We start from the raw sequence: 26,407 nt of genomic DNA on the forward strand, positions 1-26,407 counted from the left end.
GGGTGATATTACTTGGCTGAAGTCACAAATTAATTGACTTGATGAATATAAAATATTTCCACAGCTCCTTCTCTTATGCATAGTACTATATTACTTTGGGGAAGGAGAAAACAAATAGAGTTTCTTTCATGGTGCCAAACCTGCAGTTCTGGCCTCAGTCCTGCCAACTGGTGAATGCCATCACTGCCTTCCACTCCTTTCTCTTTATGTCAAAAGAAAGTATGGCTCCCAGAGAGCCACAAAGTCACAAAGTAAGAAGTGTGTGTAAAATTCCAGCGAAGGTCCACCATCTCTTCTCCTGACTCACCTCAGTCCCACACATCCTGCTGCTTCTGAAGTCTGTGGGATATTTTCATAGACCTTCCTTCTGCAAAGTAAAGCTTTTAGTCCATGGCATCCAACAATTACAATCAGCGATCCATGGGGGAACCTGGCTTACACCACCAGCACGAACTAAGATAGCCCTTACACATGCTCCAAAGCCCAGATGTGACCTAGATTCCATATGTCACTCCAACCATTGACCACATAATTACCAAGTTGTAAACACCGGATCTCAGATGGTTTTGACACCTAAATCTTGCCATAAATATCCCTCTGCTCTAGTTCAGGAAGGTTTCCCTTTGGCAAGCATTGGCCTAGCTTTATCAGAGATAAGCTCCCTCTTACAGTTACAAAACCCCCATGACTTCGGTATTATCATTATCCAATCAGTAGCCCGTTGAGATAAAGATGGGAATCCAGGTGTCATTACTCCAGGTCTGAACCCATTCGTGATGGGAAAATGTTCCAAGATTATCAAGACCTATTGCAGGAAGTCCCAATTCTTTATCCAGTGATGGAGAAACTGCTGATTTGTAGGTAGATACATATTGCAGTAGTTCCTTCAAAGCTAACCAAACTGCAGAGAAACGGGGAAAGAGGCCGTTGACTCCTTAAAATTTCTATTTGCTAAGTCCAAGTTCCATTTCATTCTGGAAGACCTAATTATATTTAAGCTTCTTGAATGCAGCTAACCAGCAGGGACTTTCTCAACTGTGCTCTAGCCGATCACAAACTGAGCTTTTGTTCTGATCTTACTGCTTAGGTTAATGCATCCTGACTTCTCAGCCGAAACCTGGCGATGCTGCTGTTCCTCTGTGTGCAGGGGAAGAAAATGCCCCTTTTAAAGAAAGAGATCCACAGCACTGTTGACAAATCGTGAGTGAGATCCTCATCCTGTTTGGCCGGATGAGAACCTGACCCTTATTGAAGTCAGGAGAGGGGGAATGACATCAAAGCTCTCTCATGAATGCAGGGGAGATAATGACTTAAGTGGCTTTCATCTATACATGCATGTTACAATGAAAGCAAGTGTCTTCTCTTTATATAATGGAGAAAACAGGCGGCACTTGCTTCGACAGTTAACAGAGTCCCACATCTCTAGGGTTTCACTTAAAAATTTCTCTTGCATCAGGGACATAAGATGCACAGAACAGTTTAGAGAGAGATGGTGCTGAAAAGGGAGGCAGAAGTGCAAAGGAGATACCTGATACCTGGGAAAAACAATCCAGTATCAACTACACAGGCTAAAACAAAGCAGATAAATTCCCTTTCTCTTTATCCCTTTGCAGCTCGGTAATGCCTTACCTCTGTTGATACATATACAAGCGGTACACAAAATGAAAGTGGTACTCTAAGAAAAGATGAGCAAAATGAAGAGATGGGGCTTTCCAAAGCTTAGAACTTCCTGCAGGAATACATTTTTATGGCTGCTGATCCCATCTATCTTAGTCCTACATTCCAGGGTGTATTTTTCTTGGATCCAGTGGGATAAAGTGGGAAGAATTTGAACATTGTAGTAATCAAGGCCAGAGATGAGGTCTCAGATTTGAAGCATTTAGAGCAGGTGGCTGTTATCTTGTACTTGGCTCCTTACCTACAGAATGGATATATATTTCCCCATATGACAACATGAAGGATTTGAAATCCCCTGTCAAACTTCTGTATTCTTTTAGGCTGTATTAACTTAGACCAAGTATCTGAATATGTCACAAAATTTGCCATAATTTATATGTATGGTATATAACCTACTTTAAAATTGCGGATTAAAATAATAGTCAAATGTCACAAAAATTTGCCTTTTGAAAGTAAAGTCTTTGCTAGTACTCACAAATTAATGCATGAAGCCCTCACCATGTAATTCTATAACGTGTCTCTGTCCCTCAAAGGCAAGGCATCATAGCCATTAGCAGTTTTAGAAACATATATTGCTAATCAGCATCTCTTTATGCTTTTAGGCCTAAGAATCTTCTCTAAAGTCCAGAGGAAATTATTCCCAAGTGACAGAATGATGTGGGAGGTCCTTCTGTCTATGTGCTGCTTTTATTCGTTGATGAATAAAGAACTAGCTTGGCCTATTGCATGGAAGGAGGAAGGCAGGCAGAGTCGGAGAAAAGCCATAGAGCCACTGCCAGACACAGACATACCGAAACTTTGTTAGTAAGCAACTGCCATGTGGAGATACACATGGAGATTAATAGAAATGGGTTAAATTAATATGTAAGAGTTAGCCAGTAAGAAGCTAGAGCTAAGGGACCAAGCAGTGTTTTAAATAATATAGCTTTTGTGTGATTATTTTAGGTCTAAGTTAGCTGGTACCGAACAAGCGGCCCTGCTTCCAACAATGGTATGTGTATATATGTGGATTACAAACAGTGCTCAGTTGAAGCACAATTGATAAAAACTCTGGCAGAGAAACTTGGGTTCAACCTGAAGGTCCAAAAAGCAAAGCAGCCAACCACGGGCTCTTACCTCCACCTCAGCCTGAAAGGGCAATCTTTCCTCTAGGAATCTCAGAATAAGATGGTGTCTGAGAGCTGTATCCTCCCATCTTATAATCCTTTCTAGTTCTGGGATTAAAAGAATGCAAATTTGGGACTAAAGGCATGCATCGCCCGGTTTCTATGGCAACTGGTGTGACTACTGGGATTAAAGGTGTGTGTTACCACTGCCTGACTGTAAGCCTGGCCAGTGTGGCTATTTTAGTCTCCCGATCCCCAGGCAAGCTTTATTTATTAAAATACAATTGAAATGCCAGTACAAGTGCTCAGTGGTTAAAACAAATCCCTGCTCCAGAAAAATCCGAGTTGCAATCCCAATACTCATGTCAGATGGATCACAACTTCCTACAATGCTAATTGCAGGCTATCTGATCCCCTTCTTCTCACCATATGTAGGCCCCTGTACATGAAAAACAAAATTAATAATAAAAATATTTGAAGCATTCATATACCTTTCTTGGATGTCCAGCAGTTGACAAGAGAAGTCCCTCTAGCTTTTTAATGTTCTTGATTGGCAATGATCATATATTTTTTTCCCATAGCCTTGAACACAAGCTTGGTAAACACACGAGTTAGGAGAAATAGGCCCATGCCATTTCTTCCAAAGACCGGTATGTTTGTCATCTGTCTGCCTTCCTGAATAGGCAAGCCTCCACAAGCTGTCATGGTCCATGATTATTTTCCCCTAACATGTGTTGTTAATTTTTCATCTTAATGAACTGTCCAGTTGAGTTTAACAACCGAAATAGTGATAGGAATACAATAAAAATGGCTTATGCCTGGCTATTGTTAGAGTTCTCTCTGTAACACTGGCACGTAATTGAAATAAAATATCTCAATGGCTACAAACACCATTTGTCAAGAATAAAGTGGTATAAGTGCTATTTCAAAAATTCACGCTAACAGGCTTTATAAACATGGATTATAGGAACATTCTTCTGATTGATACCTACTCAAGCATTTAAGTGCATGGTTATTATTCTCTGTTTGTTCAAGTGAAACCACTTTGGGTCCCATACCACATGTCAGCCCCAATTTCCCACAGTATTACAGATGTAATCTTTCCTGCAGGGACATAGGTCAGGAAAATCCAAAAGGCCAGTGTTAATGCACCAATACAGACATAGGGAAACAATTATGCAGCCCTTGGCATCCCAGGCGTGGAGTGTTCCAGGACTGGCTGCCCCTCACATCTGACTGGTAATCCAGGAGGAACTCAGAAATGTCAGATTCTGCTCAACCCAGAAATGCAGATGAATCCAAGCTCGAGGTCCTTCCTTTAGTGAACCAACACAGCCATTCAATCCTATACACGTATACAGGAAACAATCAAAAAATTTGTGTTTGCTCTGTCGCTCAATCTAGAAGTATTTAGAAAGCTAACGGGTGTGGATCACATTGCTCTTGGTCCTCGGAACACTGACGAGGACAGTTGTAGAACTTTGAGGGCTGCCAATGGCCTAAGTGACTTGGACAACGTGATTATTAACAGTGACAGGAAACAAACATGTTCATCACTGATGATAATCGTTGAATGACTGGATGGAATGATAAAATATGGAAGAGTAGCAACATGAGTATAGGCTGTGGCTTTTCTGTGAGGTCAGAGAAATCCTCTCAAGTTGGGGCATTTAAGTCAACACTGAAACAATTAGGAAGTGCTACTCATGCAAGGAGACTTTCAAGGCTGATAACAGCAGAGTTCCTGAGTAAAGAAGTGGATGCACCGTTTAACGGCAATGGGCTCTATATCTAATGGATGGGGCAAAAGGTAATGACAGGAAGGGGAAAAATAGCAGCACCGTTAACATCTGACTTGATTCTCATTCCGTTATAATTCCATTACATGGTTTTACATTGAGACCATAAGAACTACGAGGAAAACTACTCCCTACCCTTATTCAATATTTCTGGACTTTAAATTAAAATTCATTTCTGTTCATCAGATCTTTTCCATTTCTGACCCTGACCATGATTTCCACTGGCAGGTCAGTCCCACATCTCCAAACCCTTCTGTATAATTATCTCATATTCTGTTCTTCTGCTCCAGTCCATGGCACCCTTAACCCAGACTCCAGTGTGCACACTCATAAAGGGCTAGAGTATGGCAAGGTCCTCCCAACACTACTACTGATCTCTTGGATGCAGCATTTATCCTATGAGTCAATGATAGGAACCCAGGAAATAGGAGGTTTCTATTAACCTTCCTTCAAAGGGCAAGACAACCAAAATACTTGGGAAGAGGCAGGGAGTACAGAATCAGGATTCCACTCTGTGTCCAGGGTGAATGTCAGCTAAATTCTATATGAGCAGGGGGGCTGATCACAGTTGTAGCTTTTTTCTTAGCACAGTGCTACCCATCTAATAATTAAGTCCTCAATGAAAACAGGGATGGAACAAGTGAATCCTTTGGATTTATTCAATGATACAGAAGGCTTGTTGCAATACTCAACAGAGCTTGTTCCAGATTGGATTGAGATGAAATTAAATGTTGGTGGTGTCCCTGGGGAGCACTCTTGGTAACAACACGTGGAAAGGAGAAACAACAGAAGCGGGGGCACTCTTAAAGAGATGGGGGGGGTGATGTTCTCTCACAGTAGCCCTGATCACCCTGTGTGGTCCTCTGGGCTAGAGATCAATGATCCATCAAATTGATCTCTATCAGAGATGAGGTTACCGAAACTTTCCCTATCAGTGCTCCAATGTGTGTTAACCCAGAAAATAGAGACTCCATCTTTCTAAGTGAGGTGGAACCTACAATCCAAGCAAGGCTTGAAGGGGCTAAGCTGCCAAGAACAGAGACCACGAATCCTGTAGTGAAGGAGACACTGGGTAATATAGTGACAGAGCTGACTCTTAGGGATCAAGCCACCAACGGAGCACTATAGCAAGCTCTGGAGCCTTTTCACGGTGTTGTCTATATGCTCTATGGTAAGGAAGGCAGATAACTGAGGCATTCCCTGAACAGGGTTTGGAGATAGCACCTCCTTTTCTCTCTTCTGCTTTTCAATCACCATTAAGAGTTCAGCTTTGCTACAGAATGTCCCTCTGTCATGGCGTTCTGCTTCCCCACAAGTATAAAGGAATGGATACAGTCAGGCACTGAAACTTATAGATCGAAGGAATAAATAAATTACCTTCTATTTAACTAATTTATTTCAAGGCTTTTGTTACAGCAATGAAAAGTAATGTATCTACTACTTAGTTTAAAAGAAATTCTATTCATTTTGTATTTTTGGGTTTTTCGAAGATTTTGGTGCTGACAAGATAAAGGAAAATGAAACAATTTTTGCCTTATTTTGGCTTAGTTGTTGTCTAGTTTGGGAGAAACACCAATGCTATTTTGTGAGTGAGAGATAAATATTAGACTCTGGCTTCATTGCATATTATCTATTGTATTGGACCCTGTTCAGGTGTAACTCTGCTTTTTATAACCTGCTCAACCCTTCTCAGCTTCAGTTTGCTCTTCCATGTAATGGGATGAATGAGATGGATACTGCCAATTCAACTAACTAGAATGGACAGTTTACGACGTGCACGGCAACTTTTAAGGGCTAAACCGTTAGTGTGAGGAACAAATCCTGTCCATTTAAAAAGTCGGTTTCAAATCATTATCCTAAAGTTTAGTCTGCCAAAACCAACAGCAGTAGAAAGTTAGATGGTTAGGGACTATGTCTCATGCCTTCATAACCTGTTCACCAAGCAAACATGAACATATACCCCAACAGATGTGATGATATTCAATGCCCAAAGGCCATTCTCACAAACCTTGCAGATTTAAACAAAATTAAATGGCAGTGGCTTAACAGAGGAACATCAGTACTGACTTCTCCATTAGACACATTAACCACAGCGCCAGGGCTCACAGTTTCTTACAGATCTATAAAAAAGTTCTGATTTCTTTTAAAGTCAGAAGGAAATATGAAATTTGAAATTATTTATTATTCTACAACTTAACACACACACCAGGTTTGTTAGGTGTTTGTTTATTGTTCATTTTAATAACTCACTATATTTAGTTAGTCCTTTCTTATATGGATGGATGTGGGTACAGGGCCATCCACCAGCACAAGGGAAACCTATCCAGGTCTCTATCCTTAGGAAAGAATGATTCTCCTGTGTGAGGAGAAACTTGGAGATTCTAGACCCCAACTGTGCTCACATCTAGCACTGGGTAGAGAAGTTATGTCATAGCTCTAGCTCCCTGCACTACGATTTCCAGTGCTGTGAAAACTGACATGCAGATAGAAAATGTACAAGCTAGTTTCATATTATCTGCTCCATGTCTTTCGTATATGGACATAAGTGTGATGTGTCTTTAGCAATAGGCTGTTACCTGTGGCTATGGTGAGTAGCTAAGGGCAAAAGCAATAACAAGAAAATCAACTTTTAAAGTAGAAAATTAAAAAAAAAAATAAAAAAAAATAAAGTAGAAAATTATACTCATTTTTAGGCCACAATTGTTTTAAAACTTAATTTCAGGATTTTAATGGATAAAAAAACCCATGAAGTGAAAGGGTCTATTAAATTTAAGTGAGGTTCTGAAGGACCAAGGACTCTGTGAACAGGGTGGTCAGCTATCTCAGAGGATCTGCAATCCCTATATAGAAAGGAGGATTTTATCTTCAAATCTGGACAAATGGGTGCAGAGAAGGGCATAGGTGTGGCATAGGTATAGGAACATCGAGTTCACAGCATCATAGAGGTTCAGGGACAACCAGCAGCATATTGTGGGTGGAAGATTATATGGTAGGATGGATGGAGGCTACTGGAGATGATATAGAGTAGATGGGGGACTCATATTAATGTAACATGTCAGACAATAATCTTGGCAATGTATCTTGTGAAAGAGAGCTAGCTTCTAAAGCTTATGCCCCAAACTAAAGCTACTAGACACAACGTGCACTACAAAAACCACACTGCAGTTCAGTGGAGATATACCAAGGAGAAAAAAGCAAAAACAAAAACAGAAACAAACATTGGATTAATGTTATTAGGTCCTGAGCACCAGTCATTCTGGCTAGCCCTGTGTTGCAATGGTGTGAAGGCCTGTACCAAGAAAGTGGTACAGCCTCAAGCATTGCAGGGAGTAAAACTGTTCAAGCCACATGCTTTGATTTTCATTGCTGAAAAATAATGCACATGACTTAGGCCAATGAATATGAATCTTTTTAAATCTTTTCAAATCTTTTTTGGGGAATCATAGTCCTGGAGATTAAATCCAGGGCCTTGTTCATGCTAGAAAAGCAATCTACTATGTAGGTACATGCCTAGGTCTGGTGGAGAAAGAGGCCGCTCACTTGTTCCTGTCCGCTTAGACCCCCCCAAAAAAATCACACAGAAACAACATTATTTAAATCACTGCTTGGCCCATTAGCTCTAGCTTCTTATTGGCTAACTCTTACATATTAATTTAACCCATTTCTATTCATCTGTTTATCACCACGTTATTGTAGTTTATTGGCTAAAGTTCTGGCATTCATCCCTGGCGGGGCTACATGGCTTCTCCCTAACTCCTCTTTATTCCTCCCAGCATTCAGTTTAGTTTTCCCTGCCTAGCTCTTTCTGCCCTGCTCTGCTACAGGCTTAAAGTAGTCCTTTATTCACCAATGGTATTCACAGCATACAGAGGGGAATCCTACATCATAGGTTTGTTTACTAAATACAGATTAAGAAATATGGTTAAGAGGTATCAAGAAATCCAGCATGGTATCTGTAATGGGTAGAAGTATGATGCTGGGAAAATCTGCCAGGCTGATTTAGAGAGGCTTTGCATGTATGCAACCAGTATTTTTTAAATGCTTTTTTTTTGTGAAATAAAAAATATAGGAGCTGTTACTATGGCAACCTAACAGCATTTGGCATGGTTCTCGGAGACTAAAATTCAGAGCCTCTTAAAAGGGTGAACTCACTGGCCCCTTCAAAATTTCTCTAAAGCTTCCAAATGGAGGCATCTGCCAGGTGTCTTACGGTAACCTCCTGAATCCTCCACAGACACAAAAAATTGGTGGCAGATTTAATATGGCTTGTTACCTTTCTTTCCCTGTCCTTTCTTCTCTCGTTGCCTTGAGCTCTGAGTTCTCTGAAGGGCATAGGGTAATCTGGGTTAGCAGCCTCTAGAGGGACAGATAATCTTGTGGCTTAGGAACCATGTGATACCAGGGAGGACAGATGAGCAAAGGCTTGATTTCCTTCTGAAAAGATCTAGGGACAGCTGAAATGTCATATAGGTCCCACCCGAAGAGAACAGTTAGACCAAGAAGGTAACAAAGGATGCCTGCTTAGGTTTAAGAGTTCCCTTATTATAGGAAGCATCATGAGTTCATTGGCAGGTGCTCGCATAAATAGCTTGAGTAAGTAGCCAATACATGTGTGTCTAATGTATAAATGAGTTACTTAATGGATGTCTAGGAAATTATTCTTTGAAATCCCACCCTACTGTGTTCAGATTCAATTGCTTTTTCAACTGCGATATTTCTTTTCTGTCTCACTTTCATCTCCTGAGAGGACGCCGCTTGGAAAAACAACAACCAAAAAAAAAGAAAAAACAACCTATATCTTGGCAAAGATCATGAAAGAGTGTGCCCTGAAGGCTTTTGGGACTTGTTGGCTGAGAGAAACAATGACTGAGGACCTGAGAATAATCCTTTTATATCTAGATCGCATGGCTACAAAACCCTGTCACATTGGCTTTGAGACTGCTTCCTGCCTGCCTCTGTATTCAGAGTTCCTCTTACTTTACATGCACACTATCCCTTGCTATGTAACACATGAAGGAAGTACACAGATAACTCGAGCAATGTTCAGATGCTTTGATCTTTCAAAGGAGGGAAACCTACACCAGCCTTGAAAATGTCGTGTTGACTCTGACAAGCCGAACAGAAAAGATAATGCCATCTAAATGACTGCTTGTCGGAAATGGTAGAGATTGGGTTTCAATTGAACTGTCTGTTGCTTCTCTGGACCAGTGAGCACACAATACAAGCACAGTGAACAGGAAACATGCCCTCCTTCCCCAAGTGGTTGCCCTTGATGATCAATTAAGTCAGGGTCAAATTCTTCCCCAAAGATCAAGGTACCAAGCCATAGTCTTCTCTGTCCATCTGTATTCTCAGGGTGGATAAACTACTTTTAGCAGGCCAAGAAATATGCCCTTATTTGCCAATGCATCAGAGTATATCTCTCCGTAAAAGCAAGGAAACAGGATGCAGACCACCATATGGAAGGAGGCCAGGCTTCTGTCTGAAGCCAGTATCCCTGGGATCATAAACAGACACTTCATTCACTTGTTGACTATATACGGCAAACAATCAATATCCTGATTAAGGGTAATAGTTCACAAAACTATTACATAGAATACAACCAAATGACTTTCATAAGTCAGTGACTCTAGGTGAAAGGTTCATGAAGGTTTCTTGTATTTTTTTTTTAATTCTCCCTTGGGTTTGAAATGTTTTAAAAGCAAACAGATGTTTGTTCTACAAAGCAAGTTCCTGACAGTCAGAGATATACAGAGAAATCCTACTTCAAAAAAATAAATAAAATAAATAAAAATTAAAAGCAAATAGAAATGCTTTAACCCAAACAAGCACAATTAAAAGAAGAAAGAATCGTTTTTATTTTAACTGTGATGCAAAACAGTATGCAGGAGACAGCAGTTGGATACCTCCATGAACATAAAAGATTATTTTAATGTATGTCCCTGTAACTGCTTAGAAAGTCTCTGGACAGTCATGTACCAAACCAAACATAGTGGTAGCCTACAGGGATGAAAATTAAAACACACATATTGGACAAGTTTTCTCTGAACATCAAGTTTTCCATTTTGATTTTAAATCACTTTTATTCAGTCATCTTATTTGTTTACACATAAACAATTTATGGCATATTTTACTGATGACCAAGGCTAACTGAACGTCCCTTTACCTGGCAAGCAATTCCTCATCTCCTCCTAGTCAAACCTACCCATGCTCAACTCTAAACCCAGTGATCACCTCCCTTGCTGAAGCCTCTCCTGAGTTTGTCTAACAGAGTTAGCCATTCTGTGTGAAGCATTGACAGATGTGACTGTGTCTTGGTTACATGCCTGCCAGCCCCACTTCATCCACAGAATGTAGCGCAAGGTTCTTTACAGAACAATTTCAGCTTCACTGTGTGAACACTGATACTTTTACGTCAGGCTCAGTACCTAGTTTGAGATTTAAAAATGTGTCTCCTCTGTGATTTGGTTGATGAATAACAACTCCCCTCCCCACACCAGAACCATATTGGCGCTAAAACCCACTGTGTAACTTTAAAATCTGTGATGGAGTTTTGAAACATGACTATACAAAAATGATTGCAATAAGTATTACCCTCGAACTTCCTCCCACACAAGTTGATGGAGACTGATAAGCAGGGCACAATTGACTTCGAAGAGGCAAACTGATGACAATGAGATATACCATACTGATGTGCAGCGGAGCAGTGATACAACCAATTCAAGGCCAGTTATGAGGCTCTCTGCAAGTGCTTTAGCTACTGTGGACCTCAGCATCCTCATCTATCAGAGCCCCTAAGACATCTGTCAAAGTTTTGGTGACAACAAACAAGACTAATAACTGCAAACCTTGTAAGACTGATCCTGCCTTATAAGGATGGTCAATAAACACCATTCGGTTATTGTGAAAAATGGTCCTTTTATGTGTCGTGAGTTAAATAAAGCAAGACAAAGCACCTGCACTTTGGTGTAAGCTCATCCTTTTGACTGGCATTCAACAAGGGATGAGATATTCGATATTCACTTCACCAAGCCCATAAGAGCATCGTGCAATCGATCCTTGAATCGGGGAGTGGCTGTCACATCGCACATAGCAAAGAGCTGCAGTATGTGGTGTCCACGAGTGAATGAAGTGTCTGTTTCTGATCCCAGTGACACTGACTCCAGACAGAAACCTGGCCTCCTTCTCCACGATGGCCCACATCCCGAAATAGGAAATGTGCATTCACCGACAGCCCCAGCAGGCACATAGGACACAGGAGCGGGCTGCCAGCACTTGGAGCTGGCACTGACAATTCAGAGCCCGTGGGTTTGGCAGCACAAGTGAGCTGCCCTCCAAGCAGCTTTCTGGAATTGACTTCTATGCAAATGAGAAATAATTGGGTGACCTGGGACCTGAAGTCCCTGCTGATTTTTGCTCAGCAGGGTGTCAGTGCTCTTGTACCCCTCTTCTGGAGAGGACATTTCCCTTTTGCTCCTCCTAAACACTCATGTGCAGACCCCAGTGCTCTATTAAGTACCCAGCGGGGTTGCAGGGCTGACATCTATCCTGCAGCTGCCTGGGGAATTCCTCTGGTGAGCTGCAATGACTACCTGAGATTCACATAGGCTGGGGTGGAAGTGAAAGCTCCAGAGAATTTCCCAAGAGGTTGATCTAAGAGCTGTTCCTCTGTCCCCCATCCCCCCTCCCCGTCTCTACTGCGCGCTGAAAGTCTCTCCTCCCTCCTTGCCACTTGAATCTGAGTACATCACACAGATCTCCTTGGATGCAAGCATCATTTCACGAGGGAAAATGTCATTTTCATCTCTACCTGTGTGTGTGTGTGGCAAATCATAGGGCCCTGATCGAGAAACGCTAAAATCCTCACGTACTAGCAATCAGTAGAAAAGCAATGGACACACTTCTAGATTCATCTGAGCCACCAAAGTTGAGACACTAAGTCGAGGCCAGCTCGTTATTTGTCTTGTTTTGTTCTTCCTAGAAGATGAGCTATGACAATCTGTTTTCTCCCCTGAGACATAAAAGTCCTTTCCTTAAAATCAGAACTCTGCCCTGAAAAGTCCAAGAGTCTATTCCATTTGTGTCATGGCTTTTTGTTGTGGTGGTGGTGGTGAGTTTTAATTTTTTAGGAGCTTAAGAGTAGCAGGCTGCTTGGTTTCAGTGATTTTTCTGGAAACATAAGAATATTTTGCTTCCTCTCCTTGGATTAAAAGAGTCATGGAAAGTCCCAAAGAAAAGGCTGTGTTTAATCTCTAGGAGGAGAAAAATCTAGCAGATTTTCACTTTTGACTGCTTCATCAGTATCTTAGACAACCTGTCCCCACTTGATGTGAGATTTCCCTCTGTATGCTGTGATTCCCATTAATGAATAAAGAAACTGCTTTGGACCTATAGTAGGGCAGAATGTAGGTAGGTGGGGAAGATGGAATCGAATGCTAGGAGAAAGAAGGTGGAGTCAGGGAGAAGCCTTGTAGCCCCATCAAAGACAGACACCAGTTGGATTCTTGCCAGTAAGCCACAGTTATGTGGTGATACACAGATTACTAGAAATGGGTTAAATTAAGTTGTAAGAGTTAGCCAATAAGAAGTTAGACCTAATGGGCCAAGCAATATTTTAAATAATATAGTTTCTGTTTGGTTATTTGGGTTCTGGGTGGCCGGGACAAACAAGCTGCCTGTTCATACACCCACTATCTGGAAAAATAGAAAAGGTCATTGGTGCACCCTAGTGAAGAATTCAGAGGGCTGATAAAATGAAGAGGCCCATCAGCCTTGGCAAAAACAAAACGATCAGCATTCACAGGTATAACCACAGAGGAATGCGGGCCACCTGCGGAACCAGGCATCAGAGCAAAGGAACATGGAAGATGCCAGCAGCAGAGCAGCCCATGCCAGCCTTGAGATTTCCCAGTCAGGTTTGTGCTTGGCAGGGAGGTGCAGCTTGGGTTCCACTGCTGAGTCTTTCACACACTGTGGTTTTGTTTGTATTTTTGTTTCCCTATCAACTGTTAACCAGAGCATGGGCGGGGGGGGGGGGGGTTTGAAGATTTCTCAAATGGAAATTCTCTCCCAAAACAGACTCTCATTAATATAAGAGACAAAAAAAAAAAAAAAAAAAAAAAACGATCCTGAAAAATCTCCAAAGGCTTACACATTGCACATGCAGTGGCTAGATGACTGTCTTTTAAACAATAGTTTTGGAGGACTAAACTAGGAAGGACCTTATGTGGAGGAAATGTTTTTGCCCATAATCTAGCAGAACATTCAGAGGAAAGGCAGACGGAGGTTGGCCAAAGGCACAGCTATAGAAAAAGTCAGACGTTCCATTGATGCAAACTAAAAAGATAAAGAGGTGCAGCATATTGCCATGGGCAGCTTATCCTCTGGAAGGTCGAGTTTCTCATTTAACAATTTTAAATAATAATAATAGCAGCTGCACAAAGGGAGGATTAAGGGAGTGATACCTCTAAAGACAGCGTGCTTCTGATACGGTGCAAGCATGCACTGCCAGTTAGCTGATTTCAGTAATCCCCCGTTCTCCTATGAATCCACCTCATCTATCTTTGCTGTGAAGGACCTGTTCTACACTCCACCCTCCCAACCACAGTGAACTCGTTTCCCAAAACAATGAGCCAGCCAAAGGAAGTCTGCCCTCCTGTGAGGTGTTTGATCACAGTGACTAGAAAAGTTTTTTGTATACTGACAATCAATCGTGACCTGATGTGAGATTACTGCGCATGGTGTAATCCCTGGCCACTCAAGGATTGTCTGAGGAACAACGATGATTTGATCTTAGGGAATAAAACATGAAAGCAAACAAGCAAACAAATCTTTTTAGGGAAAATGAGGTCGAAGCTAAGGTATAATAAAAAAGAGGAGAAATGTTATTGTTTGGGAGAAATGAGTCTGTTTCCTAATGGATAGCCCCTGGGTGGGGGGAGGCTTCTAACAAAGAGTGGGTGTGAAGAAAGGGTAGCAGGGATGCGCTCTGGCCAGTGTCAGGGTGGCTTTCTTATTAAAGAATTCTGGAAGTCCCTTAAGAAGCTGATAATTAATTCATAGCTTTGTCTTTAAAGGGATGAACCAGAAGAATAGCATAATACAGGGACTTAGAAACACTTCTCAAGGTGTATGGAAGATGGAACACTTCTGGAGTTGATGAAGAAAGATAGTTAGGGAGGCCAAAAGATCATTAATATTAGAGAAGAATTCCCCTTGCATTGGGTAATGTCAGTTGGAATAAATGAACAAAAAATCATTGAGGAGTAATTGAAATTAGTACGTGTAGGAATCTACTAGAATCAGTTACTGTAAGAGATAAGGACTGAGAGACACAGAGATATGTCCTGTGTGTCTAGTCTGGCTAAGCAGTTGTTCTCCCACTGAACTGTGAAGGATTAGAGGAAATTATGTGACTTGCATTTAGCCTGTACACATATATCTCCTGGAATATGCAGGTATCCACAGTGGACACAGACATTTTGTTAGATAGATCTAGAATCCCAGAAAGTAACGAGTCATGGCAAAAGAATTAAAATTCTATTGTCTATCTGGAATCCAGGCATGGTGGTGAACATCTTCAGTCCCAATACTCAGAAGACAGAGGTGAATCTTCATGAGTGTGAGGCCAACCTGGTCTGCACAGTGAGCTTCAGGTCACCCGGGATTACAAAGAGAGACCATATCTGAAACACAAATTTCTAACCAACATGGATGGCCTGTGGACATGGTGTCAGTCACCACTGAATAGATAGGATGAGGGTAAATAGAAATTTATAAATCTTAAGAACTGTCAGAGACTCAGAATCTAATCACTGTATTGTCTCAAGAAAGATCTCGTTAGCTTAAAAACATTTTTTAGTCAGAGAACAGCAACAGCATAGCTGGACCTAGCATTAAAATCAGACCTCCTGGCTCATGACTGAGCTGCCCTGGCTTTTGAGCTTTTGAGGAATAAACATTGCAGTCTTCTAGCTAATTCTCTCTCTCTCTCTCTCTCTCTCTCTCTCTCTCTCTCTCTCTCCCTTCTTTCCTTCTCTCTCTCTATTTCTCTTTTTTTCAGGATGGAAGCCACCTTGTTTTTATCTTAAGAATTTCTGTCAAAAGACAAATAGGACAACAATGCAGCACAACAATCATCTTAATCAGTCTGTCCGGACATGTCGTCTTTGCAGAATTACTCTTCAGTTTTTCTCCTTTCTTCCATACCAGATTCAATCAAATTCAATCAAAGTTTGTCCTCTGCAGATTGGCACCTAACAGATACACAACAAAGAAAACCCAACCAAAACAATATTGAAAAGTTGTCTTCTTAAAGACAAAGAGACAAATTTCTCTCCCTCTAAAATTCCACTTCGGGGTTAGTGAAATTCCAGATCGAGCCAGACATCAGCACTTGTAACTGGTAGACATAACTCCCACCTTCACAGGCATAGTTAGCGGAGACTCCCTCAGTACTGCTGGCCCTTCTTACCTTCTTCACCCATTGGACACTTGCTGCCAATTCCTATAACATATTCCACCCATCTGATTGATCATTCAACAGATAACAAGAGAAATGAATGTCTTCACAGGTCCACAAAGCCGAAAGCACAGTGATTTCTGAAAGAAAAGATACAGCAGAGACGCATCATTAGTGATATAGATGCAGCAGAAATGACCAAAATGCCCCAGTACTTTATACTGGGGATAGACAGTGGCGTAAGTTAGACTTTTCTCTTCAAAGAAAATAGCCTAGGCATACAAAAAAATATAAGCCAGCTATTACAGTTCTATAGAAAACTGGGGAAACTTGTGGATTTAGAATTACCAGTGTGATTAACCACATCTGTGTTTAGTACTTTGATAGCAAGGTGAATCTGGGGGGCTGCCCAAGCGCTTGTGCTGTGACTTTCACATCCACTTGCTCTAGAAATAGTCATAACCCCTGCAGGAGAGATTGAAAGCATTCAGAGACAAATTTATAATCAGTGTATACTCTGACTCAAAGGCATGTCTTCCTCTCTTAAAGTGAGAAACAGCTTGCTGGGGGAGACTGCTTCTCATGGAATGGTCTACTCAAGAACAAGGGACAGTGGGTGTTGAGAATAGCCGTTCACCTTCAACAAGATCAGAGCACAGGGCTGAGCATGCACTCCGATCTTCGTCAGGCTTTCATTTCTGCTTCACTACAGCAAAATCTGAATTTTCTGTGTGGGAGGCACTGTGTTCTGTCGATGTTGGTCTGATTGAACTTTGTATCTACTGAAGTGTTCAACACTTTCCCTATCCCAGAGCAGCTGTTCATATATTAGTTGAATGAAAGGAGAAAAGTATATGGAGTGTTTAAACAGCTGTCATCTTTAAGAACTGAGGCACTGAGCTCACAAAGATGCTGACTGGCAAAGCCTTCCTAAGACTGCAGCCTACAGATGTTCTTGAACGTCCTTCGGGTCTAGGCTGTCGGCTTTCTGTGGCCAACTCAGTTTGCATGAGGCCCTCAATCAAAATCTCTATTAGCTGTTTGTTGTACTATGTTTATTTCAAAGTCTACTTTTCCTTTCTCTGCACAATATCTTCTTAGTACAACACATTCAAACAAAATATAACAGACAAAACAAAGAAAAAAACCTCACTGAACGAAGGCAGATGAATTGCAAATCTTCAAAAATGTGCGTCTAGCACGTTGCTTGAGAGAAGGTATCAACAAGAACAGTAAAATTGTCATACTGTGTAAGATTCTCAGGGTGCCAAGGACAGGCAGCCCTGGGCTTATCCTGAACATACATGGAGGCATTCATACAACATGGAGATGATGATGCAACCAGGAGACCCAAATTTGTCAGGCAGCAAATATATTGCCACCAATAAATCACATCTTTAGATCTCAGGATCTGGATCTCAAACAGACTTACACAACCAATTAACTGACATTAAGTGAACCCAAGGGGAGAGGTCTTTGCTTATCTAAAAAACAGAGCTTTCAAACTGAAGCCAATTTTTCTTGACCCTCCATCACTATTGGTATGCCCTCTTAGGTGTCGACTTGCTTGGGACTTATCACTCTTGCTTCATTACTTTCTTCCTCTTGGAATGAGAATGCCCATCCACCCTATGCCTCCCAACATCATATCATAGAAGCATATAATTTATTTGGTTCTACAAATTATAGCTACACAGGATTGGGCTTCAAGATGAACTGTAATTTGATTCTTTCATGTTTGAAATAGACAAAATTTAGATGAGAGATGAAACTTTAAAACTAATGCTACCCAACTCCTGTCACTACTTATGATTCAGGGAACTTTGAGGAAGAGAAGTTAGAAACATTATAAGAGCCAGAGAGCAAGAGGATGCTAAGACAAAAAAGGCCTTCAAAATGCAGACGGAGCCACACACCTATGAACTCACGGAGACTGTGACAACATGAACAGCAATTGCACAGGTCTGTGTCAGACGGATCCCCTTTCTGAAAGTGGAAGTGGAAAATAGTCCCTATATTCAATCCAAAACTTATTTCCAATTGGTAGCCACTCACAAATGAAATAATAGCTTTCTCGACAAATTCTCATTGGGGACACAAGCCATTTCTGAGGCTAGGCTCTGTGTCTAGCAGTATATGGCCAAGGAAAAAAGAACACAATGGCATTTGGGGAGGTTCTTTTCTGTAATGCTGTATTAAAGCTTTTGTTGTTATTGTTGTTGTTTGCCTCACATGCCTTTTGAGTATACATTATGGTTTCTGGTTTTGTGTTTTTATGGGGTTTCTGGGTGTGGGTATGTAAACATTTCTCTGTTTCTGTGTTTCTGTATCTATATGTGTTCCTTGAGCTTTTCTTTGGGCACTTTTACTTCTATTTTTCTTTGTTTTTTTTTTCCTATTCTGGTTCATCTGGTTTTATTTTATCTTTTTTTAAATGCTTCTTTAAATTCTGATGAGAGAGAAGAAAGAGGTGTAGATTTGGGTGGGTGGGTAAATAGAAAGAATCTGGGGAAAGCTGAGGTAAAAGAAATGGCAATCAGAATATATTATATGAAAAAAATCTCTTTTCAATAAAAAATATAAAATTAGTGTTAATACAAATCAGATATAAGGAACTGCTCAAGTGGAATGATTATATTTGCATGTGAAAAGGACATGAATTGGAAGACAGGGTAAAATCCTGTAGGTTGAAAGTTTGTGACCCCTTTCCCAAATCAATGAAATTGTGTTTGAAGGCTGGGGACTCCTTTGAGAGATACTTAGGTGCAAGTAGGGCTCCCTTGGTGAGACTAGCATCCATGTAAAGTAAGAATGCATGGCATGTCCTCTCTCTCTCTCTCTCTCTCTCTCTCTCTCTCTCTCTCTCTCTTTCTCTCTCTCTCTCCCTCTCTCTATCTGTCTTCTGTGTCTATATTTCTGCTACATGAGGAAGTAAAAAGTGAAAAGATGAGTATCCATGAAGCCAGAGAATGGTCATCCCAAGAACCAGATCTACTAGTGCCTTAATCTTCAACTACTTATTCTTCAGATTCTGGGGTAAGAGTGCCTATTTATGCTGCTATTCATGGAGCAGTCGATATAGACAGAGAGAGAGAGGGAGATACACACACACACACAGCACCTTCTTATCTCTAAGTGTCCCAAACACATGTGAAAAAAAGATGCCAATTTTAACTTTTTATCTTTTCAAACCTTTATGTAATATTACCTATCCAATTTCATGAACTGATAGACGCCATGTGAAGTAGGGTCTATATGTGTTCACACAACTCTCAGATTTGTGCATGGCAATTACCAATTATTATAAATGAAAACATTTCTGAATAGGATGTTAATGACCAATAGATTACTAAAATGTTATAAACCATATGAAGACGGTGTTTTTCTAAATTATCTGTGATACATCCTCTTGTATCTGAGGTATCGCTGTTGGTACCCCCGCTGCCCAACTCAGTAGAGTAAAACTATTGCAGAGGATCACAGCCAAGAACAAGAAAGGTCAGAATCTACCAGGCAAATGCTCAAGCTCTTTCTGTGGCTAACACTATCTGTAAAACTTTATTTAGCTCATCTACCCAAACCAATTCAGAACCTTCTCTTTGCCTTGATTCTTCACCTTCCAGGCTGTTCCACAGGAAAAATGCTTTTCATCCAAAGATCACATAGTAGTTTTGGAAGAAACTAACAAACAAAAAGATAGAACATTGTTTATGTATTTAGAGTTCTGTTCACTCCAAAACTTTGTTGATGAGGAGCTGTGAGCTCAGGGGAAAGGGTTGCCTTCTAACTATGCCATGTTAAATACAAGTACTCTATACTGTTATTTGAGATTTTAGCAGTGTTTCAGGGTCTGAAAAGACTATTAGAGTTTACTTTACACCATTGCCTTATGCAAAAGCCTTCATGTTAAAATGTCCATTTTTCTGTAATTTTGTACACACCAATGGCCTCAAGACCTAGAATCATGTGTTGCCTTCTGTTGTCATGAAATCAGTCTTGTCTCATTCATACCCTACTTGCTCTAAGATGCTCCTCTTTCATGTACCAAATCTAGAAGTCAATGATGTCACCTTCCAGTGTAGCCACCCTGTGGTCTATCAGTCCCTTTCATTTCCATGCATGACCACCGGACTCTCAGGAACTCAGGCAATAAATGGCTTGTATTTTCTGAGAAACAAAGAAATCAGGAACAAAAAGATCAAATTGCTATAAGTGTGAAGTGTGAAGAGAAAAACACTATGCATACATGTAGAAATGAAGACCACTCAACTTAAATATAGCTGTACAGGCCTTTGATTCCTACACTGAGATGTTTGGGATAGAAGGTAACGAGCTTCATACAAACCTTGGCTTCAACATGAGATCCTGTCTCAAAAAAATAATGGCTAGCTGGATGAATAAGGTAATAATAGCTGGAGAAGGATCCTAAAGTGAAGGTTTGGTTTACACACAATCATGTCTTTATTTTCCAGATCCCTAAAACTAATGCCTTGACTTATAGATTACCATGTGTGAACATTCTTCTTTTTTTGTTTGCTTTTGGGCTTTTTGTTTGTTTGATTTTCTGGTTTTTTTGTTTGTTTGTTTCATTTCTTAAATTTATTTATTTAGACATTTATTTATTTTAAAAGAAAGCAATCTTTTTTATTTTATATCCCAATCACAGTTCCCGTTCCCTCCCCTCCTCCTCTTCCCTCCACCTAAACCCCCCATTCCATCCCCTTCCACTTCTCAGAGAGGGTAAGGCACGTTGCTTCGGGGAAAGTCGAAGGTCCCCCATGCTGTGTCTAGGCTGAGCAAGTTATACATCCAAAGAGAATAGGTTCCCCAAAAGCCACTACAAGCAGAAGGGATAAATTCTGGTGCCACTGCCAGTGGCCCCTCAGTCTGCCCCAGTCATACAACTGTAACCCACATTCAGAGGGACTAGTTTGGTCCTATGCTGTTTCCTTCCCTGTCCAGCTGGAGTTGGTGATCTCCCATTACCTTAAGTAAGCTGTTTCAGTGGGTGTCCCCATCATGGTCTTGACCTCTTTGCTCTTATTCTCACTCTTCCCACTATTAATCTGGACTTTGGGAGCTCAGCCCAGTGCTCCAATGCAGGTCTCTGCCTCTGTTTCCATCAGTTGCTGGATGAAGGTTCAACTTAAATGATGGTGACATTTAAGATATTCATCAGTCTGATAACAGGGCAACGATAGTTTGGGCACCCTCTCCTCTATCGCTTAGGGTCTTAGCTTGGGTCATCTTTGTGATTTCCTGGGAATTCTTCTGGTACCATATTTCTTGCTAACCCCATAATGGCTCCCTCAATCAAAATAGCTCTTCCTTTGCTCTCATCTCTGTCCTTCCTCCATCTCAAATTCATTGACATAAAGTAATCATATAGAGTCAGAGGATGTCTACAGAATGATGGGACACACACAGGAAGTCCTAAGGAGGGACTTTGTGTAGCATGGGTTGTGTTTGTTTTGGCAGAGCAGAAGGACACTCTTTCGGAAATGCTGACAAAGAGATAAGGTCAGCTCGTTGTTACTCTACCTCTTTGAGCTAGCAGGTTTTCATCCCAGCCTTTGACTCCCAAGTTTTATTGATAGATAGAACAATAGAGATTTAATTAAAAGCTACATCTGATGGCAGTGACATAGCTGATGTCTGCGGGAACAACAGTAACTGATTAAAGCACAGCTTCTGTGCTGCCAGAAAAAACAACAGAGGGGAGCAAGACAGACAAGAAAGATTATAGTGCAACCCCATTTTACAGATACAGAAACTGGAACTTTGTAATGAATCCCCAGGTGCATGCAGCAAGGAATAGCAGGACTGGACTAAGTTGCCACAAGTCCACTCCTCATAATTTCTAAGAGCCCCAACATCAAAGTCACTTTTCAGAACAAACAATGTCTGTGCCTGTTGTGTGTGCAAAGATACTTTCTACATTTGCTGTATACATGCAATAACAAGCTGAAGATGGTTGGGAGCAGAGCCAATCAAAACAAAAGATGAGTAAGCTTTGGTATGTCATCTAAAGCGGTTAAAACACAGAGTTGTGAAGCGGCTGCCTGGACTACGCTTTACTATGGTCTAGAAGCAACGAGTAGAGACACGTGGCTGATCCTGCTCTGTGATTTTCTTGCTCAGCAAGCAGCAGAAGGGGCTCAATCAGTGCAGCACACTCTGGGCATCTACAGATGGGAACTTACGGCTTTCTAGAGTGTTACATGTTCTCAACATTGTCAAAGTGATGATTAAGCGCCATTAATAATCACCACTGGGTGTTTTTTTCTTCCTGTTATTGCCAAAGTCCCCAAACCATATGGTGAAGCATATTTTATAAGATAAGCCAGTCAATTATGATTTTTTAGGAGAAAGGGAAAAACACTGTGAGAAAATACGACTTAAAGTTCAGGTTTTGCCTGTGCAAAACTAGATTGAGTTTGGGTAAGTAATAACTGTCTGGGGCCCTATTCTCTAGATAAAATGTAGATAATAACAATTTTGGAGGATTATCATGAAGAGTAGTAAGTAAGAATAAATTGAAAAGCTCAGGAAATAATCATGAGCTCTGATTATAAAAAGATAGATATGCATTTTGGTTTTACAGTGGTTATGGTTGTTTAAAATTTCATTGTATGTTTTCTTTCTCATGAAGCTCATCAATAGACACGTCAGCAATCATATAGAACATTTGCAGTCATACAGCATGCAACTAACATCCATCTGTGAACATCAGCATTGCCATTTTTTTCACATGAGGAAACTAAGAATCAAAGACTCTTAAAGATGTGCCGTGATGTTCATTGGCTGAGCTTAGACCTCCGCTCCCATGTGTGTATAGGGACTTCCAGAAATCCATGGTTTATGTCCCCCTGATGTACCCTAGGCATGTTCCTCTCCTATAGAATCATGGGATGATGCCCCCAAAGTAATTGCAACTACAAGAAGCCAAACACGAAAAGTTTCTGGACTCCAAATGGATTTGACTCAGCGCTCTTTTAACTGAATCTTTCAACATGATTATCTTTATGTCCCTTTAGTCATTTTCCTAAGTAAGCCATGCCTTTAGCAGCACCTAATACAAAGTGACAACCTTTGCTGTTTTCTAAAGCTCTGATGGACGGGCGTAGAAGAGAGTCCATTGTTGCCATGGTAATTACCGCACAATACCTGATGGCCAATGGACAGTCAGGAGGCTCAGGCAGCAGCTGAATCCGGCATTGTCCTGGCCTGATAAAAAGATTAGAAGCCCTGAAAAGCCGTGGAGCAGGATCTCACAGCTCTTTTGCTGGGTCCTGAAAGGCCCATTGTGCGACTACCATAAATTCTGGGTTCCCCGGGCACTTGACAACTGAAGCCAGGGATAATAGAATTCTTGTGTCCAACAAAACACTCCTTGTCCAATGGCAGTCTTATCAGCCGCATTTACAAATGTCTTTCGTTGTACCCAAATAATTCCCTATTAGAAGGGCTATTGGGAGCAGAACTAAATAAATATTCGCAGACTTTGTGATATCTTTGAGAAACGAATAAACAAACAGTATTCGAGCAAATGAGGTTACCTCCTGCTCCTCTGCATATTATTACAGTTTCTTGCCCAAATTACAGTTTCACTTTCTCTCTTTAGCATATTAACAATTGCATATCAATAATCCTGTATCATTCTCCAACCACTACAGTTTCCTGATATTATTGCCATGGACAAGTGTGTTTCGTACATGCATTTATTTTTAATTAATACTTCCAACAAGCCTCAGAGGGATTTAGCTAATCTCACACCAACTTCGCAAGAGAGAAACAAGACAGAGTTCAGAGAGGCCAATAACTTGTCCAAGATAACCAGACGAATTAGCTCAATGAGAAGTCCAATCTAGGTTTTTCTGACACCAAAGGCCCTGCTCTGCCCTTTTTACTTCATCCTGATAACCTTGAAATTGGGGTGGAAGGAGGAGGAGAAGGAGAAGGAGAAGGAGGACGAGGAGGAGGAGAAGGAGGAAGAAGAAGGAAGAAGAAGAAGAAGAAGAAGAAGAAGAAGAAGAAGAAGAAGAAGAAGAAGAAGAAGAAGAAGAAGAAGAAAAAGAAGAAGAAAAGCAGCCACAATAAGTAAGCATGCTCAGTTTAAGGATAACCACCGCAAAGCTATATACAAAGACTGAATCTAATCCTGTAGTTATATAACCTGAGGAACTTTCAATATAATAAAAGTAAAACCCTTTGTCTAAGGCAGTATATTTTATTATTATGCTAATAAGCTAGTATTTTTTCACATGCAAACAGGTAAAATAATCAAACTGAAGGAAAGTATTTAAGTCACCCATACAGCTTATTAATAAGACTGAATATGGGAATTATCTATGTGAACAAAGCAAACACATGTATGTGATCACGTCTTCTGCAACACTACTTAACTTTTTTCTATAGTTTGTTTTATTTTACTTTGCTAATTTTTCTCTCCTTCGTAAAGGAAATATCTTGAGAATATGAACAGCAAAACAGACACTTCCTTCTTAAGAGAAGCCACTAACTAGAAATACAACGTGTGTGCATACACACACACATAACACTAAATCTAAAAGTATACATATATGTGCTTGTGAGAATGTAAAAATACCCAGTGACTTATTTTGTCGGGAATTATTAATTTTCTGTGCACATGTATATGCCTACATGTCTATACGTGTTCTACATGTGTACAGGTGCCTGAAGAAGTCAGAGGGGGCTTTAACTCTCTTGGGACTTGAGTTACAGATAGCTGGGAGCTTTCTGATATACTGGAAAACAAACAAGGGTCCACCACAAGAGCAGAAAGTACTCTTAACGATCTCTCAAGCCTCCATTCAGTGGTTCCAGTGGTTTCTTATCAGATTGGGAGATGTCCATATTCATTAACACAGCCTTTTCATTCCTGTGTCTGTCTCAGCCTCACCTGCCCACAGTACTTCCTGCATGGGCAGATCTGGTGTTTAATGACTTGGCAGCTGATAGCCTCTGTGCCTTTCTGAACATGTCATTCCTTCATCTAAACTCTGATCACTGTTGGTAGAACATCCCTAGATCTTCATCTTGCTTCCTTGAGTTAACTCAGAGAGCTCCAGGATCCTCTAGCATACCCTTTTGGAAACCCTTACTATATCCAATGGCTTTCAGGTTTTCTTAAGGAAAAAACCCTTCGTAATTGAGGCTATCTGCCCTTTATAACATTGTACCCAAAGAAGCTATGAGCTACCTAAAGATTGCAATTCATCTTATAGTCATTTTTATTCTCTGGGGTCAGTAGACTTCTCCCTTCTTTAGGGCTCACTTACTGCACTAGGTGATGAATGACAGTAGAGAAAAAAGAGAGTGAGAGAGTAAAACTGTGTTTACATGTATGTACACGTGTGTGTGTGTGTTACCAAAAGTATTACCCACTTATGCATTTGATGACAGGGATAACTCTGAATAGTCTTCAAGGTCTATAATGATGTATTCACTTCGCTCAAATTACTCAGCATTGAGAATGGAATATTGCACTCTTTGGACTGTCTCCTAAAATAATTAAAAGCATAGACAGAGGTTTTCATTTGTCAAAATATGGTTATTATCAAAAAGGTGGCACAAATAACAGGTAATTTCTGATTGGCATTAGGTGCATATGTTTGTGCCATTATTGAGTTTTGTAAAAGTATGGGTGATATCTCCCACGTGTTTCCCTTGCCAAGTGAAGAATCTCAGCATCTGTGGAGATTTACTATATGATCAGAGTCATAAATAAGTGGCATAAAATCTCTCAGATATTTTAGGTATGAGTTTCTTAGACTCAGCTTAATTCAAACAAGTATTGAAAATTGAGAACATTCATTAAGCAGTTTCAATACCTTGAATGCTGGGCTAAGTACTAAGTACTTTACTGCATATGTGTGTGTGTGTGTGTGTGTGTGTGAGAGTGAGATAAGTGTGTGTGATATGTGTGTGTGTGATATATTTGTGTGTGTTCTCTTATAAAATTCTTGTAGTCAGGTACTGTGTTTCCTCTATTTCATGGCTAGGAAATTGAAGTACAAAGAGAATTATGAAGTTCCCATCAATCACAGTGCCAAAACACAGTGAATTGAGGACTTCGACACAGACTGTTTCATTCTACTCATTCAACTGCTCAAGCCAACTTTATCCTTTTTATATAAATTAGAGCTATTATTCGGGGAAGTAGTCTCCTGATGTTATTTTGAAAAGTGAGGAAGAACTCTATTAGTTTGCCAGACTGCTGTAAAACACAGAGAAAGGGGCCTGACAAGGGACCCCACAAGTACAGGGAAGAACCAACTTTTAACCACACTCAAGAGCAGAGGCCATGTCTCTAACATTTGATCAGATCTAGGCAACCTCCA

General features: G+C 40.6%; 1 protein-coding gene across 2 annotated transcripts in view; it reads right to left on the minus strand.

Annotated features, from left to right (window-relative positions):
• Cdh11 (cadherin 11) overlaps positions 1-26,407 on the minus strand; it is a 164,585-nt gene that overhangs the window by 81,318 nt on the left and 56,860 nt on the right. For both annotated transcript variants that reach the window (XM_085682073.2, XM_085682074.2), the window contains exon 2: positions 16,056-16,183. The gene's annotated coding sequence lies outside the window, so the exon portion shown is untranslated. The remainder of the gene's footprint in view (positions 1-16,055; positions 16,184-26,407) is intronic.

This window comes from Myodes glareolus, chromosome 22, assembly GCF_982192425.1.
Source record: "Myodes glareolus chromosome 22, mMyoGla1.1, whole genome shotgun sequence".
In the NCBI taxonomy this organism is placed as follows: domain Eukaryota; kingdom Metazoa; phylum Chordata; class Mammalia; order Rodentia; family Cricetidae; genus Myodes; species Myodes glareolus.